The sequence below is a fragment of the Callospermophilus lateralis genome, chromosome 11 (assembly GCF_048772815.1).
Source record: "Callospermophilus lateralis isolate mCalLat2 chromosome 11, mCalLat2.hap1, whole genome shotgun sequence".
Lineage (NCBI taxonomy): Eukaryota > Metazoa > Chordata > Mammalia > Rodentia > Sciuridae > Callospermophilus > Callospermophilus lateralis.
In genome coordinates, this window is record NC_135315.1 from 67,348,225 (window position 1) to 67,363,784 (window position 15,560).

Consider the following 15,560-nt stretch of genomic DNA (forward strand, 5'->3'; position numbering starts at 1 on the left):
TATTTCTTGCATTTTAGGAGTTTTGTCAAGGAAGTTGGGGCCTAATCTGACGTGATGAAGATTTGGGCCTCTAAGTAGACTTTGATGAATGTCTGTTTTAAAAAGTTTGACAGACTTTCATTTGGATTTTCTTGGTAACACCACTGGGACTGCTACTCTGAGGGAATAAGGAAGCTAAAATCATATAGGCACTCCAGTTAATCTCAGGTCCTTTTTAATTTTCATCCTAATATTGAAAATTCTTTTCAGATAAAAATAATTGAGAAGTGCATAGAATAGTCAAATTCATAATTTTGATTTTTGTGATAAATCACATGTCAAATTCAATATAAAATTATAAAGACATTAACTTTAAAGAAATTATAACCCTCTCTCTAGCAAAATAAATAAATAAATAGATGTGATCATTTTTTTGTTTCTTTCCAAATATTTAGTTCAATTTTATTTGCAAGCAATTAAAACAATGATGCTATATGGAAAAATCTGTATCTTCCACTCAATTTTGCTGTGAACCTAAAACTGCTCTAAAAAATTAAAATTCATTAAAAAAAACTGATGTAGATGGAAGAGAATACTATCTGCAAAATTCATTCTCTTCTTCTGAATTAATGGTAAGATTCCCCTTACCACAATTTTTATCTTCTTCTGCCAGTGAGAGACAGTGTTGAAGGGAATAGGCACTTACGCAATTAAAATATTTTTGCCTTGCAATTTAATGAAAGCTGTCATAGGTGATATAGGGAAATGCAATGGTAAGGAAATACCACACTATGCAGCAATGGAACAAACAGTGTAGTCACCAAGTTGAGACATGGAAAACCTACAGTCAGTACCCTAAGGATATGGGCCAGGGTGTGAGAATGTCGATAATGAACTTTCTTCTTCTAATGTGCTTTAGTTTGTATGAGTTGGGTAAAGTGGGAGAATTTGATTATTTGGGCAGATCTGTATCAACTTTCTTTCAAAAAAGCAAAAAGATACACCATCCTATTATTTCTTGCACAAGCTCAGTGACTTTAATAGGTAAAAAGGTTTTAGAGAGTGGTCTGTGTTCAAATGAATATTTTATGACTTTTACAAACATTGAGTTATTATTGACAATTAAACTATTCTGTCTCAGTCACCATCCTAGCACTTCTTTGATGTTTCTTAAAAAAAAAAAACAAAAACACTGAGTGAGCCATGCAATTGAAATAGTTCCCCCCCCATACTAATCCATGTTTCTTTAACCTCTAGTTTCTAAAATAATGATTTTGTTTATTTTTGTTTTGTTTTGTTAAAATTATGATTTTGATAAGATTGATCCTTTGTAGCATTTGTTTTGCTTTGTTTTGATGTACAACAGATTTTGTGTTTCCTCTTGCCTTTGGACTTGCCCTGCACCCATGCACCCATTGGTCTGTGGTCCAAGTACGAGTTTGACCAATACCAGCAATCTAACCTATAATTTGCATTTAGTATTCAAAACCTCACATCAGAATTAAAAGATCTACAAGTCAGTTTTCAATAAACTACTTGCATTTCACTGCTCAGAATTCTACCATCTTTCCTCATGTGATAATGCCCCAGAAGCAGCCGTTCACCTTCTCACTGACCTCCACACCTACTCCAGTCATTTCCACAATGTCAGCTAATGAGCCAAGCCTTATGTTAATAGTGTTGGGATGGGATACAAGGATGTACTGAACAGACATGGCTGTTCCTGCACGATTCCAAGATCATTTTGATGTCATTGTTCACTAAGGCATTGCTATAATGACAGAGTTCTCTTTTTTTCTTGCACATAACCTGGGTTATGTTTTGGTACTTTTATGCTTCAAGGCTGTCTGTGATAATATGTAGGGCACATTTTAGAAAGTAGAAAATGAAAGACAAAAATAAAAATTTAAGAGACTCTCAATCTCTTAGTAGAAGGAGAAATTCCAGTGAGTCTTCACACTTAATGACATCTTCAGAAGAGTAAGGGGAATTACTTAGAACGCTTCTGTATCCTCCTGAAACTTTATAAGGAGATTAGCAAATTAAGAGGATTATAGTTGGAAAAATCAACACATTTATAAATCTCTATACTCTAAATTTCTACAGTCTTCATTGCATAAAGTTTATGAGAGCAAGCTAGCCATATGTCAGATCTGTTTTCAGAACTGTGTAATTAAATGAGAAAACAAGTAAAAATCGGCAGGACAAGTATTGTTTTTTTTGTTTGTTATTGCTGTCATTCTTTTTAGTCTGAGGATCTCAAAGCTCTTCTAGATAATGTTTCCCTTTATGCTCTTCAACAGCTTTGGTTAGAAATGTTTCTTTTTCTCTTGTTCTAGTTCATCTATTTATGATAAAATTTTATCACAATGAAATAAATTTTTAAATATTGTGGAGAATCAATACACTAGGGTGACAGATTAATTACCTTCTTTCCCCCTTCAGGGAGCCCAGTAAAGATCTGAAGATGTATCATTGCTGATAGCTTACCCCAAAGGTCTGTTTGTTCCACCAAAAATAATGAAAAAAGGAAATTTGGTCCTGCTACTGGCTCTCAGGATACATAGGTTTGATAATGCTAGGCTGTCATCTCAGATGATAAGATTAAAAAATTTACTCAGAGAAGAAAAAAGAAAGCAAATGATGAGATTTTATCCACAGTGTGCTGCAGCTTAACCTGCTGGATAAATATTACAGTGATAACGGGACTATAATACAAAGGTACCTTCAATAATAGCTCCACATTTTACTTCTTTGTTTTTATGGGAAAGGCAGTACTTTTCTTTGAAATGTGAATGAATAAATTGAGAGTTTCTTTTCATCTTATTTCTCTTCCCTTTACTTCTGTCTAGTATTTAATTAATTCCATGGAAACACCAAGGGGAAAATCATAGCTATGTTGTAGTGATTTGTATATTCATTTCATATCAGTGTTTGAGCAACAAAGTTGGCTGACCTGAATACCCCATGCTACCTCCATTAAAATATTTTTTTCATGTAACTGTGGCTGGCAGAGCTTGAACCTAGTTGCAAATCTCAAAGCTCCTTCTCTTTGCATTACATTGTGTTTAAGTGAAATAATTTAATCATTTGTAATAAACGTATGGAACTTACAGTTCCAAGAAGTGATAGATAGTATTGTGGTTTACATCTTAGATGCCCCCCAAAACTTCATGTGTGAGACAATGCAAGAACATTCAAAGGTGAATGAGAACTCTAAGAACCTTAACCCAGTTGGTGAAATAATCCCTAATGGGGATTGAGTGAGTGGTAACTGAGGGCAGGCAGAGTGTTGCTGGGGGAGGTGGGCATCTGGAATGTGCCTTTAGGATATTTATTTTGTACCTGGTGAATGAAGTGTCTCTTTGCTTCCTGATGTGATGCCCTGAATCACTTTCCTCTACCACACTCTTTTCTCATGCTGTTCTTTAGGCCTGAGGAATGAATTTGGCCATCCATGAACTAAGACTTCTGAAATGGTGAGCCCTAAAATAAATTTTTGCCCCTAAAATTGTTCTTGTCAGATTTTTTGGTTGCAGCAGAAAAAAAGCTGACTAAAACAGATAGTAAATATGGAAGTGTGTCAAGGATTGTTTTAGAAAAATTCTGGAATAAAAGTTCATGATCTCTAGACTAGTTGCTGAAAGAACCTTCTTCTACTTCTCTATTTGTAACTGGACTGCTTAAGGAGGATTCAATTTCTTCACCTAGAGAAGAAGGTTAGAGGAATCATAGCTTTGAGTGAAAAAAAGTTTAATAGTGTAATTCCTTTTTAGAATTAAATTTCACCAATAATCTTTAGACTCCTAAATCTCACCTGCTTGACAACTTCCTCTACCTCCCAGGTGTGCTTCCAAGAAAGTACAGGACTCAGAGGAACATACTATGAAAACCACTAAACCAAATGATCTTTGTGGTATCATTTCCAAAACTGTTATTTTTTTCCACAGTAATAATTTTTGTTTTAATATCTCTTATACACTTATAAATTAATGTTGTTAAGATCCTTTTATGTCTCAATACACTGTTCTAAATGTATTGTCTTCATTAAAATATTAATCCCTGTCTGCTGAATTCCTTTAGCAATTTAATTATTTAGATCTCTTTTGTAGTATAGGTAGGTATTTTAATCCCAAAGCATTTTTTCCATCATTTATAATGTAAATTTCCTTTCACAAAAGCTTATTTATGGACTAATTCAAAAAGTATTTATTGACTATCTACTTTATGTCAGTTACTCTGTTAGAACCTAGACCGTTAAAATAAATAGTTCATTATCTCTTCCTCCAAGTACCTAATGGTGTGCCATGGAGAAGGCTAGGCAGCAGATGGTTATAATACCATGTGTAAAATTCTGAGTCAGCCCTGTATGTCCAGCATCACTATTAGTCCTTCCTTCCTCTTGGATGTATCAGATGAAATCCATCCAAACATAAGAATTGTTCTTAATTTTTACCCTTTCTTTGTCCTGTGCACCAAATATATTAGCAAGCTTAATTAGTTCTAGTTCTCAAAAAGATATGGAATTGACTCACAGTTCTCCACTGTGCTTGTCCATGTCACCATGATATCTCAACTGGTCATTGTGGCAGGCTCTGTCCTCTCCCCATCCCTTACAATACTCCTCTCCTTTCCAAATGGCAACCAAAGTGAAATAATTAGCATATCAATTTGCCTATTTCAAAAGAGGCAAAAATGACATGTCTTAGAAAATAGATGGTTTCTTTCTTTTATGTGTAATGCAGGCTAGTGGGTTGTCCTAGAGCTGTGTTCCATGAGGTCATCCTGTTTGTTATATCTGGCCCCTCTCTTTCCTTGGGTATCATCATTATTCACTTGGTTGAAGCTGAGTAACCACCACAGCATCAAGTTCCAGGCATCTAGCAACTGCTTCTCAGGGACATGAAGAACAAGTTGCATTTTGTCCAGAATCCTGCAAAATGTCTAGAAAAGGGTGATTATGAGACTGTGTCACCATGTGTTCAGAGAAAAATCATTAGGCATAATGCTTTAATGAAGAAAACAGAAAATACCTATAAGTTAACTCTCACAGAGAGTGATTATTTTACATTGTCTGATTATGTTAATCCCCACAGTAACCGTTTTTAATAACTTTAATTTTATATTTTAATAACTGTGCTTTGATTAAAAGACTGAATAGATCCTCCAAACATACCATATCAAAATATATGAAATAAAGCTAAAGCAGTACTTTGAGGGAAATTTATAGTATTAAAAACTAATACTGGAAAACAGGAAATTTTAAAATTAATGACTATATGTATATAGTATCAAGCAGAAGAAAGAAGCAAATTAAATCAAAAGCAAGCAGAAAAAAGAAAATCAGTATCAAAGAAGAGATATATGAAATTGAAAACAATGGAGTTAAATAAAAGCTGTTTTAAAAGATGATTAGTGGAGCAACAAATGTTGAGTCAAACTGATCAAGAAAAGGAGACCCATATTGATAGCATGGGGAAAGAAAGAAATCATCACAGCCCACTGGATGGCAGAGAACCCCTGGGCTAGAGCCGATTCACAGCTACAGAATAAATACTGGTGGCATGTAACTGCAAGCTAGAACTAGCTGCTAGGAGCCTCCGTTTTGGTGCTGGTGGGCTCAGGGAGGTGGACAAAGCATTGTGACCAGGAAATCCACTCCTGGGTCTGGTAAGCTGAGGCTGGTAGACAAACAGGGAACCACTGCCTAGGGCTGGCAAGCTGATAGGTGAGCACCTACCCCTTGATTCTTCTTCCTCCGTGGTTCCTCCAGCATCATCTGCTTAACAAAGCTTAACATAGATCTGCTGGCAAGAGAGAAATATTCCAGTATCACAAGGAGGCAATGGGAAATACTCTTGGGGCTAAATGACATATAGCAGAAACAGGAGAGGTTCATTAAAAATTTCAAAGACTGCTTCCTTCTTAATCACATGTGAGTATATATAATTTTAGTATTAACCAACAGAGAAGGAAATCAGTCTTGCATATCATGAGTCAAAGGTTACAACTCCAAGTCCAGGCAACATTATAATTCCAGTCCAGTGAACTTGTGGTTAGAGAGCTGTAGAATATAAACAATTTAAACTCATTTGTTACACTTCAATGAAATGACACAGTTTGACAGAATTTTAAGGTATATGATTTCACATTCCAGGGTGTGACCACTGTACCATTTTGACACAGAATTAGCATCTCTAATTAATATTATGTAAAACAGAGGCCTTTGAGGCAGGGCCATAGGAGACCTTTCATTGTGATGCAAATAGTATTTTTAGGACCAAACTGGATTTTTCTTTTAGGGTCCACATGGCACTTAACAGATGGTTATGTGGGCGGTTGTGATTTAAGATCTGAAGTAGTTCATAAAGACACCCAGCCTTGTCCCAGTCCCACCCTAGAAGCATCCATGGCCACAGGCTAGTCCTGAGAACTCTGCAGCAAGATGGTGTCAGTCATCCCTGTGGGGGAACACAGTTGGACCCTCAGACGGGCAGGGCCCAGGACTCCAGGATGGCTGGGAACTCAGTCTGCTGGCTTTACTCAGAATTAGCATAATCATGCCTATTTTAATCTGAAAAAGAACTTGCAGTTTTTCCTCCCATAGATACTTTAGTTCTTAGAGATGTAGCTCTAATGTTGAGACTAACTTTCCCCAAAGGGTCCCTCTTCTAATTGTCCACTAATATTTCATTCCACCTGCTAATTATTCAGAAATTTGGACCCTGTATGGTTAAGAGGGGGGTGGAAGGGGACAAAAGGCCACTTTAACATGTGCTCTTTTTTCCTCAAAAAAGTACTCCATATTTTCCTTGATGGAAATTACTAACAACACTTGTGTTACCAAATTCATTGTCTTCGTTTGATCACATTCGATTTTTCTAAAGCATTGTTCTCTACAGTGATATCCTATTCAACTTAAATTTATTTCATTTTCTTTTTTTTAAAACTAAAGTAAAAAGTATAGATAATCCCACTAGATTTAGTTTGTAAATTCAGAAGTTAATCTTTTTCCTGGTAAATTTTATTAAATTTCCATGCATATTCCTTCTTTATTCCTTTGTAATCATTCATATACATAGTGTTTGTGAATGGTATGTCTCAGTAAAAAACGTTACAAAATTGTTTTCAACTTGCTTTTAACTCCTAAATCATCCATTATTTTACATAAATCTTCATTTTGTTCTAACAGCTGCACGGTGGTCCATTCTGTGCTTGTACATATTTGGTCCACCTACTTATGACAATTTAAGTTGTTCACCAGTTTTTGTCTTTAATATTTTTTAGGTATTGATGAACCTTTATTTTATTCATTTATTTATTTGCAGTGCTGATAATGCTAAGCAAGCACTCTATCAATTAACCACAGCCACAGCCCTCAACCAGTTTTTTACTATCATAAAAGGACAAGACTGCTGAGGTAGCAGCATCCTTCTTCATACTTGAAGCTTTATGCACTTGTTTTCTCTTCAGAGATGACCCTAGAAAAGAATTGCTTAGTGCATCCTGAACATTTTTGTAGATTTTTATAAATGATTCTTCAAATGACTGGTTGGCCCTGGTGTTGGTGTTCTTGCTTGTCTACTATTTTGCTTTCCTGACATGACATGCAGCAGGCACAACAACGGCTTCTTCTGTGTCTTATGTAATTTGCCACAGTAGTGTTATTCCCCAGAGAATGCTATTCAGACCAGGCCTCCCTGGGTCTTATTAAAGCACACACTGTGCTTACAGTGAGGTGAGGGCCATATCACTGTCTTGGCCTGGGTCAAGCTTTCTCATCCCATGGAACAGGAGATTAAGTTATGATAGGTATTTTCTGAACTGCATACATTTACAGACAAAACACTGCTAGACACATTTATAAAATGTATAACAATCAGATAAGTGTTACCAGTAATTAGCAGTCAAACAAATCCGCCCCAGCTAACAACCACCCACCACAGGAGCAAAATAAATGTTATTTTTCCTTTTTCCCCCAGATGAATAGAAGCCTCAGATTCATTTCAGCTGGATAGAATGAAAAAGCCTTCAAGCTTGCAGCTGTCAATATACCTTTTTTAAAATCCCCTATAAAAGACAATATAACATCAATAAAGATTGTTTGTGAAAACAGGAGGGAGAAAAACAAAACCTCTGACAACTTCTTTATTTTCATTTTTACATGTGTCCTAATTTTTATCCATCTGTCAGTATTTTAATGGTTGAAGTCTTTTCACAAAAACAGTTTTACATTTTGGGTTTTTTACTTTATTTTAAACAGTATATTTTTTAAGTCCACATAGTGGTTGCAGCCATTATGGTCAGTACGTGTCAGTTTGGGTAGGGATGGTGGTGGCTTCCTCAGAAAAGACCTTTGCCTCTTTAACATCCTTTTAGAGGATATGGATTGCTCATTCTGGGAACACCAGAGCCTTACAAAGCCTGTGGTAAAGTGAGTCAGGATAGAGAGAAGGCCAGAAAACAGTGGATGATGGCTGCAACCTTAGTTATAGTAATTGCTCTCAGGAATTTGTTGTCTGACAACTCCACAAAGTTCTGCTGACTCAAAGTGAAGCCGCTTAACCTGCAGTTGTGAATTTAGTGTGGATGAGAGAAAGACAGGCAGATGAGGGGCAATGAACCAACAGCAATCTATATAAGCACTATAGCTTTTGATCCAAGTTTACAGTACAGGTTAAATGCAAATGTTCTTAAATTGAGATTGCATTTGAGGTCATTCTTTAAGGTTTCTTGTGTGTGTGGATTTTACTCATTCACTTTTCCTCTCTCTCCCCTCCATTTCTCCCTTTCTTTACCTTCCCTTCTTCCTCTCTTATATTTGAATTGTCTCCCAAACTCCTACTTGACAGCAACTTTTTTCTTAAGAATCTTTATTTTTTTTCTGTCAGAATACTTAATCAATTCTGAAATATAAAATAAAAATTCATAGAAGACTTGAGGACTATCATTTATAAGAGGGAATTGAGTTAACTAAAGTTTATGAGACTACCCTAGAACAAATGTGCAAAGTTGAATTTTATGCTGAATTTTGAACTTTTTGATGCTTTTATAATTTTTGTTTGCTTTATTGGATATAATTGTTGGGTTTTAAACTTCACATATTTAAATTATGCAGTCTGATAAGTTTCAGCTTGTATGTATGCCCATGAAACCATCACCACATTCAAGATGGTGACATATACATCATCTTTTAAAATTTATTTTTACCTCTTTATAATGTCTCCATTCCTTCTTTCTTCCCCCTTGCATCCCCAGGTAGCCATTGATCTATTTGTTGTCACTATAGATTACTAATCTGTGTGAATTTTCATAAATTATGTCCAATTAAAAACATAAGAGTATGTATATTAATTTTCATTTGGTGGTGGTAGGGTGAGGCTTTTTTCCAATGAGCATAACTACTTTGAGATTCATCTTACGTTTCTAGTGTCAGGAGTTCTTTGTTTTTATTTCTGGGTCTTACTCCATTCTACAATTTATATTTATATTTTTTTAACCATTCACATGTTGTTGACTTTTTAGTTGTTTCCAGTTTTGTCATTTTTTTTCACAGTCTGTGCAGCTTTTATTTCAATCAGGAAGTAATCAAATAAATCTATATACAGTCTAAAAACAGTAGAAAAGGTAAGTAAAAAGGCCCATAGTCCAGTTGGGGTGGGGACAAAGGGTCAGCTGGGCAAGCGTCGTACCTGGCACCTAGAGAAGAGCCTGGGCGTTGCCCTAACCACAATGAGACACGGCCGAGTTGAGTAGAAGGAGGTTCACGGAGTGAGGGCAGGGAGGGCACTGCCTGGCCACATGACTCTGTCTGCTCCTACAGGGCAGGAAGAAGCTCCAGGGCCACCCTGTGTTGCCAGCTTGGCTCAGACAGGCCCACAGGGAGTAAAGGCCTGGCCTGAATTCTGTTAGCATGTCCAAACCTTCACAGTGCTATCCACAGCTCCTGAGAAGAGCCAGCCCCGGGACACAGCCAGTGCAGTCACACTATCCTGATGGCGCAGTAGGGTCTGGGTGCAGATCATATTATCCATACTCCAGACCCTGAGGGACCGGTCATAGGACGCACTGAAGACTTTGGTCTGGTCTGGTGTAGAGATGACTGCCAGGGCCTAGACGGTTCCCACATGGCCTGTTAGGGTCCGCACCTGCTCCTTGGACTCGATGTCCCATACATGGATGAGGTTCTCATAGGTGCCACAGACAATGTGGTGATTCGTCACAGCGATGGAGTAGACACTACCACCAGATGTTTGTAGGACGTGGATGCATTCGAGGGTCCGGATGTCCCAGATCTTGATTGTCTGGTAGGAGCCACTGTACAAGTAGCTCTGGGCTGCCACCAGGGCCCTCACCCAGTGGTTGAGGCCTGTGAGCTCCTTCTTCAACTTTAGTTCAGTACCCACGATGTCTCAGACCTTAATGGCCTTCAGGGAGCCACTGAAGAGCATGTTGTGAGAGGACACAAGTGTGTACACAGGGTTGTCATGGGCCCGGATGGTGTTCACCTTCTGCAGGTTCTGGATGTCCCACACAATGATAGTGCAATCTGCAGAGCCACTATAGAGCTTGCACCCCTGGATGCAGAGAGCTAGCACAATGCCGTCATGGCCCTCTAGTGTCTTCTGGCATTTGTAGGTGGTACAGGTGTCCCATACCTTGATGGTCTTGTCAGAGGAACCACTGAAGAGCAGGTCACCCATGGAGTAGACACAGAGACACCAGACAGGGCCCTGGTGACCTACAAAGTTCCCTTTGCACCTGAAGATCTGCTGAGGGTCATAGGATCCTAGGATGCCCCTGTTCAGCCTTGCGTTGATGTGGGACAGCTCATCATTCAACATGGATGCATCCCTCCGGAACTCCATGAGGTCCTCGCTGAGTTTGCTCTGATTTTCATCCAGGACATCGAACTTGAGCTCGAGGCTCTTCTCTAGCTGGTCAATCTTCTCAGAGAGCTTGCCCAGCATGGAGCGCAGGAAGGCTATCTCCTGGTCCTTTTGTGCCAGGGCCACATGCATCTCATGGAAGCGGTCATCTGTCTGCTGCAAGAACTCCTTCAGGCCCTCAAACCTGCATGTCTCTAGATGTGTCTCATATGTGTCCTGGTTCCCGATGAAGGTGCACCCGTACTTGGAGTGAGGACACTTGATGTGCTCGCATTCTTTGAGGTGGGCTTCCAGGTTCATCTTGAGGAGGGGTGGGCAGCTAGGATTGTTGGGGCAGCGCACAGGCCTGTAGTCACAGCTGCCCTCATGATCCTTTCGGGTACTAAGCTTGATGGTGAAGGGGCACCCCCGGGGGTCCACCTCGAAGATACTGGGCTTCCCTGCACCCACCACACGGCAGCCGTGCCTGCAGTGGATGAAGAGCTCCCCAATTTGTTCGGCCACTGCGATGTTGTTCACCACCACTGTCAGCTTGGCATTGTCCACGGGACACTTCTCTGACTTCAAGGCGCATCTTCTACAGAACGTGTGCCCACAGGTGGTGATCACAGGGTCCTTGAATACACCACAGCAGAGTTGGCAGCACATCTTCACCGAGGGCTGCTCAGCAAATACAAGTGGCTCCGGCTCCTCTTCTTCCTCAGGCAGTGAGAACGTGGAGCGCAAGGACATGCTGGACTCAGAATGCAGGGAGCGGACGGAGATGGCCGAGTCAGAGCGACGAGGGGTGCTGATGGGGGGCATGCTGTCCTCCTCATCCTGTGGGGAGTAGGCGAGGGTGCTGGAAGAGGAAGGTGTTCTGCGGTGCTGCTTGTAAGTACTGTTCCCAACGGCTTTCGTGATGGTGGCGTCTGCCGAGAAGGCGGGTCCAAAGGTTGTTTCCATTCTGGTCCCAGTGCTGAGGTCTGGGGAGGGAAGGTTGGCAGGACCCCCAGAGAAGCGGTTGTAGTGGGCGCTCTTGCCTGAGCTCATGCTCTAGAGAGGCATCCAGGATCCTTGGGCAGCGTTCCCCGCCCGCGGCCGCCGGGGAGCGGCAGCGCCATCCGCTCGCTTCATCGTGCCCCCGCGGCCACTGGCCTGGAAAGGGACAGGAGGCTCGATCCCAGTTTTGTCATTTTTGACTATTGCACGAAAAGCTACTATGAATCATCATATGAAGATGTAAAATTATTTGTATGTACATATTTCCTTTCCCCTTGAAAATTCTTTATATCTTTATCAGATACATTATTTGAAAATGTTTTCTCCAATCTCTAACTTGCATTTTAGATTTTTTAACAGTTTATTTTGAAGAGCAAAGGGTATAATTTTGAGGAAATTCAAAAACTTTTGATCTATCCATGTTCATGAAGATTTTCTTCCAGGATTTTTATAGCTTCAGGATTTTTTATTTAGGTCTATGATCCATTTTTAGTTAATGTTTGTTTATGGTGCTAAAATTAAGTTCTTTTGCAGGGTGTTGGAGGGGTTCTTACAACTTTCCAATTTTTCCAGTACCATTTCTGGAAATAACTATTCTTTCTCTCTGAATTGCCTATGCAACTTTTTTGAAATTCAGTGGACCATGAAGTATTCCTAGACTCTCAATGCAATATCTCACAGGCTTGATTGTCATAGTTTTAAAGTTAAGTTCTATACATCCTTCAACTTACACAAGAATTTCACAGTTTTTGGGGGGAAGGGGCTATTTTATATCACCTGCATTTCTATATATTTTTAAAATATGCTGATTAGTTTTTACAAACTGCTGAATTTGTTTTATTTATGCGTCCATTTGGAGATAATTGGCATTTTATTAATTTGAGTCTTCCAAACTCTGAAAATAATGTGTCTCTCCTTTTATTTAGATCTTCTTTAATTTCTTTCATCTAAATTTCATAGTTTTCAGTGTATAGTCTCGCTCATTTTTTGGCAGATTTATAGCTATTTAATATTTTTATTGTATTGCAAATGTTATTTTTCATTTAAAATGTTAATTGTTCATTGATAGTATGTGAAAATACAATTTTTGTGTATTCATCTTTTATCCTGCTACCTTGCTAAAATCAACTTATTCTCATAGCTTTTTTGGTGGATTGCATAGATTTTTCTATGTGAATGATCATGCCATCTGTTCATAAAGGTAGCTTTTCTTCTTCCTCCTTCTAACAGTACTTCTTTTCTTTTCTTATTGCACTGGATAGACTCTTATTATAATATTGAACAGAAGTGAAAGTGAGCATTCTTGCCTTGCTCTTGATCTTAAGAGAAAAGCATTCAATCTATAATTATTAAAGATCATGTTAGCTGTAGGCTTTTTGTAGTTTCCTTTTATCAAGTTGAGAAGATTCTTCTCCTAGTTCATTAAATTTTTATCAGGAAGTGATACTGGAGTTTGTCAATTTTATTTTTCTCATTTACTGACATGATTATATCTTTTAGTATCATCTTGGACAAAAAATTTTAAAAAATGGCAGTTATGCTTATCTGATTCTTCTGTATATATTGTGGATTTCTTTTTTCCTCTTGTTTTTAAAATATTCTTTTCATCATGATTTTAAATAATTTGATTATTATGTGTATTAATGTGCACATGGCTTTGTAATTAGGGTTTCCCAAGCTTTTTCTTTGTTACTTTATAATTTTTATCAAACTTGGAAAATTTTAGGCCATTGTTTCTTAACATTCTTTTCTTACTCCTGCTGTTGCTCTGCTTCCTCAAAACTTCAGTTACAGACCTATTGGGCCACTGGGTTCACTGATTGTCACATAACTCACTAATTATTTGTTTCCTCCCTGATTTTTTGTTTTTGATCTTTTTCCCTCATTATGTTTCAGTTGGAGAATTTCTATTGCTATATTTTCAAGTTTACTAATCTTTTCTTCTTTAATGTCTAATTTTCTACTATTCTTATCAAGTGTATTTCTTATCTCATATATCATCTGTTTTATTTCTAGAAATTCATTTTTTTTAAACTTCTCCATATTTCTACTTAATGTATATAGTCTTTCCGCTCACCTTTAAAAAAAAATGTTTAAGTTGTTTATGAACCTTTATTTTATTCATTTATTTTTATGTGGTGCTGAGAACTGAACCCGGGTCCTCACATATGCTAGGCAAGCACTGTACCTCTGAGCCACAACCTTAACCCTCGCCTTTTTAACATATTCAATACTTGTGTAATAATTTCTTTTTCTACAGTTTTGTCATTTTTGAATCAGTTGATTTTTCTTCTTGTTCTGGATTGTATTTTTTTGTCTTTCTATGTCTAGTAATTTTTTATACAATTCCATATATTGTGAATTAGTTTTTCCATATTCTGTATATTTTAATATCTTCCCCAAACCCTCAGCTTATTCTATGACATGTTCAAGTTACTTGAAACTGTTTCATCTTTTTATCTTGTTTTTAGGCTTCCATACGATGTAGGCTGCCTAGGGTGAGTTTTTCTACACTACTGAAGCCAGATTCTTCTTGATATTGTGAACAATATCCTGTGACTCATAGGATCTCCTGCTCTGGCATTAGTACACATTTCTATGTCTGTGAAAGCCCTGGACACTATGCCCTACCTCTAAAATCATGGGTGGTTCCCTGGAATTGTATAATTTCCTCAACTTTATGCACTAACAGTACATAACTGCATTATCATGAGGGGCCTTAGAGTTTTCTCTTGGGACAGATCTCTCATTGATTTTCTGCTCTATACATTATAGCTGCCTTGGCTGCCCTGGACTCCCAGATGTGTATCAAGGAGATTACCAGACGCTTTCTGGTTTTCTCCCTGCATCATGACCTAGAAATGTTCTTCATACGGTAAATTGGACTAATCATAAATCTTACTTTGTTTCCTGTCTTTTGGGAATCACTGCCCTTCACTGCCTGATATTTAAAATTTCAAATGTCATTATTTTGTGTATTTTCTCTAGTGTGTTAGTTGTGTCAGACAGGAGGGTAAATTCAGTGTTTGTTGCTTGATCTTGACTAGAAGCAGAAATTGAAACTGTGCTTTATGTTCCTGCATATTTAGCATATCATTAGGTATACAATAAATATTGCTTAATGGGTGAATATATAAAGTCTTTAGTATAGATTAACATAGAAATAAATGAGTGGTGTGTATATAAATAAAAAGACACATTAAGTTTTTGAGAAGATTGGATATTAAGTAAGAAATGTCAGACAACAGAGGTTTTCTGAGCAGGGCTTTCTGGAAATGAACCATGTCCCAGTCAGCCACTCCGGGCACCAGCACAGCAGTATTGTACCTTCTTCCAGTACTTTTGAATAATAGAAATAACATGGTATAAGACTTCCTATTACCTAGCCTGATTGATCAAAGCTAGTGAGATAAGCAACAAGTTGTCACCACCCCAGAAATTCCTAAACAAAGGCTCAGATTTGCATCATAAAAAATAAATCCAAATTTCCTACTTCTTTTATTTCCTTCCTTTTCTTTTTCCAGATTCCTGCCCATATCTTGCTCATAGAGATCTCACCAGGGATTCTGATTTGTTCTGTGAGAAACAGATGCTCTCACAGCAGCTGGTGATAAATTAGTTATTTATCACTGTCTCTCTGCTTTAGCTTCTGCTTTCTGGCAGTGGATTTTTTTTTTTACTTACATCCACTTGCTTCTACCAACTATTAGA

At 38.0% G+C, this 15,560-nt stretch overlaps 1 pseudogene; it reads right to left on the reverse strand.

Moving 5' to 3' along the window:
* Positions 1–9,819: 9,819 nt before the first annotated feature.
* On the reverse strand, positions 9,820–11,927 carry LOC143409761 (E3 ubiquitin-protein ligase TRAF7 pseudogene; annotated as a pseudogene).
* Positions 11,928–15,560: the final 3,633 nt, after the last annotated feature.